Source organism: Corylus avellana, chromosome 2, assembly GCF_965113065.1.
Source record: "Corylus avellana chromosome 2, dhCorAvel1.hap1.2, whole genome shotgun sequence".
Classification (NCBI taxonomy): domain Eukaryota; kingdom Viridiplantae; phylum Streptophyta; class Magnoliopsida; order Fagales; family Betulaceae; genus Corylus; species Corylus avellana.
The window spans coordinates 9,952,956-9,956,412 of record NC_142491.1 but is presented as its reverse complement, the minus strand read 5'-3'; the positions used below and the strand labels follow the sequence as shown (position 1 = coordinate 9,956,412).

Below are 3,457 nucleotides of genomic sequence, written 5' to 3'. Positions count from 1 at the left end.
TGGTATCCGCTTCATGCTTGTGTTGGGAGAGGGCACACAAATGAGGAATATACAAAGAAGAAAAAAGGAATTGGCGAAACATATTGGCTCGGCAGACCAGACAAACGAGCTTGGTAAGAGGCTAAACCGTTGTAACACTACCGAGCTCAATGCATGCGGTATTTTGAGGGAGCAAGGCAAAATCTGGCAAAAAAATGAGAAGTGGAGAGCCCGCATGTAAAAGGCAAGGTAAATGAATACCAATGGAATGCTGGCCTCGTATGATAAGTTCACATGTAAAACAATAAACGAGAAAACACAAGCCACATACAGAAGTTTTCAAATAAATAATACTACCTATTTCTCTATATGCTTCGAGGATGATCTTGTTAAGAGAACTAAAAACTCTCCCAAGACTCAAATCTCATAATAGGCCTAATGTATGTCAACTAGATAGCAAATTCACTGGGTATAAAGTGTCTCATGCCTTAAGCACACACAGAACCAATGACATTGAGAAATAGACACTCATGATACAATCGTCTTGGTGTCAAGCTAGGATGTTCCATAACACTTAAAATAGGCTGTCATAAAATAAAATAAAAAAAATAAAAACCAGAAAAATCAGTCATTGCCTGTATTTCTGGGTCATTTTTATTTTTTCGGGGGTGGTTGGGAAGGGGGAATTCAAACATAAGTGGCTATATGTGAGTTGGGATTTTGTTTGGAATCTAAAAACTATGTCATAGCATAATATTTGATATTTTCGAATTGGACATCACATCGTCCATATCAAAACAAAGCAAGATAATACAAGTCCAATGCCCAATAACTTACTTTTTGGCCAGACAATACCCAATAAATTGAAAATGCTATAACTGCCAACTATGACACAAATCAAATTGGGAGTCAAAATGTTACAAGTTTTCCATCCACATACCTTCTCAGACTGAAATCCTACATCCAGAAGACATCTTACCCTGATATACATTCAACAATTCAGGAACATCATCCCGAAATCTGATCACAAACTTCTCCAAAAATATCCTCTCAGTTAGTTGCAAGAAAGTCCCCAAAGCCAAGTTATTCTTGACCAAACCCTTGGCTAGCAAACTTTGAACAACCGAACACCTGAGGGATAATTCTCTTTTCCAAGCTTAAAGTTATAACGCAAGGATTTCTAGCAATATTTGCTGATGGCCACCCAATTTTGTTCACAAAGAAATCCATTGTTTTCGTTATCTTCTCTTCAGAAGATAGCATACAATTTGGAAAGCTTTTAAATGCTGCGAGGGCCATGTCCTTTGACCAACCCCACCTCTTATAAAGCTCCAATCTTGATTCCAGCTTTGGTTTACTCATCTTCAATAACACTTGGATTGCCAGGACAAACACCGTTTTCGTGGGATCGAATCCCATTTCCATAACCTGGTGAACAACCTCAACAAACTTAGCATGCTTTGTAAACGCTGGACGGGGATAATTAGTTACCAGCAAAGAGATTCTAGATGGAGGCGCTCCAAGTTGTCTCAAAAGTGCAATGTTAGGAGCCATAGTATTCGTTGCATCACTTAGAAAATCCTGAGATGAGCGCTTGAAGGTTTTCAGGACTTTCTCGTCAACAAGAAGTACACTCTTGAGGAAATCATAGCAGGGGATAAGACGTTTCTTTAAGTTGATCTTAAACAGAAATGGGTTTGACGAGATGATGGTAATGAGGTCAGAGATCGAAACCCCTATGGAACGCAAAAGCTCAATCTTGGGCAAAAGGGTCTTCTCGGGATGAGATAAAAGAATCAGTGGATGCATCCTAACGATTTTGGAGGTCTGGGCATTGCTGAATCCATTCTCTTTGAAAAGATTCAGCACTGAGTCTGGTCTCTCTGGGCTCTGAAATAGTACCCTCTGGCTCTGGGATGCTAAAATTGCAGATTTTTTGGACAACCCACAAGAGTTGATGAGGTAAGACACTGCAAAAGAATGTTTTTCCTCTTCTTCTAGTTTTTTATTAGATTCAGATAAGCTACCTACTGATGTAAACGATTTGACAATAAAGAAAGCATTTTAATGAAGAAAACCCAAATGGGTCCTCCTGTGTTTGAGTGGTAATAGCTGTCTTGAACAGAGAAAACGAAACATAATTTCACTCACTAAAACTTTTCCTGAGACAGCATCAACTATGCTCCTCTAACTGTTTGATTTAATCCTTCAGAGAGCACTGCCAATCACCCGCCCTTCTTTCTTCTCCAATCCCAGCCGTAATCGTCATTACCAACTTCCTCGACCCCCAGCCTGACTCTTTCCCTCCCTACGCCCTCCTGAAACCCATCTCAACGACTTTCACCCCTCTTCCAACCCAAGGGCCGCAACAATAGTGTGAGGGAGCTCATGAGCACGAGCATGAATGAGTGTGATTGGATTTACAAATTTAGATTATTTTGGAACTAAATATTATGTGTGGATGACGTGGCAAATCTAGATTGCAACCTAGAGGAAATGAAATTTTAAATATCTCTTCCAAAAAAAAGAAAAAATCAAATATACTATGCAAAATAAAATTTCTAAAGGATTTGACAAATTTCTAAAGGATTCTTTGTAAAAGAGAATAACTTCTAAGCAGCTACCACCTAAGATTATTGCACAAACACAAATAAGAATAAAAACACTAGATTATATAGTTTTATTCCAATTTTTTTCTTTTTTTTTAAGAATATGGGGAAGGATTGAAGGTGGCTCGCCACCACCCCCAGTCCATCTAGGTTTGCCGGCATGCCACCCCAGAAGGGTGGAGGTGGCCATGCGGGCCACCTCTACCCATATGGGGTGGCCGCTGGCAAGCCACCCCATATGGGCTGGATGTGGCCCGTGCGGCCACCTCCGCCCATAGGGTGGCTCGTCGGCCACCTGGGGGTGGCCCGTGTGGCCACCCCAAGTGGGGGATGGGGTGGCCACCCAGCCACCCCATCAATTTTTGTTTTTTTTTTTTTTTTAATAAAATAAAATTGATTTTTTAGGGTTTATGTAGAATAATGTGGTGTAGTAGTGTTTTTTCCTAAAACTTAGGTTTATTTTAAAATACTAAGGTGTCATTTGATGAGTGGTGGGCACAAAAGGGTGGGTTTACACCACCTCCTTATAGAACTCACTCTCTTTGCAAAATCAAATATACTATGCAAAACAAAATCAAATATACATTATTTTTTATTTTTCTAATACTCAAATTTAAATTAATAAAAAAAAAAAAGAAATGGAAAAAAACGTGAAAATGTGGTGGGTGCCCACCACCCACTGCATTTGCACGTTTTTCCTTCCATTTATTTATTTATTTTTAAAGTTTGAAAGAAAATAAAATAATTTGATTTTTTTTTTTTTGGGAGGGGGGAACGTTGTATATTCAAGTAGAAATAACTATTACTCACATTTTTTAGAGGAATATGTATTTCTCTTCGTAAGGAAATTGTAATAGTTATTCCCACCG

At 39.0% G+C, this 3,457-nt stretch overlaps 1 pseudogene; it reads right to left on the bottom strand.

The window, feature by feature from the left end:
- Positions 1-395: 395 nt before the first annotated feature.
- LOC132172277 (uncharacterized) lies at positions 396-2,374 on the bottom strand (annotated as a pseudogene).
- Positions 2,375-3,457: the final 1,083 nt, after the last annotated feature.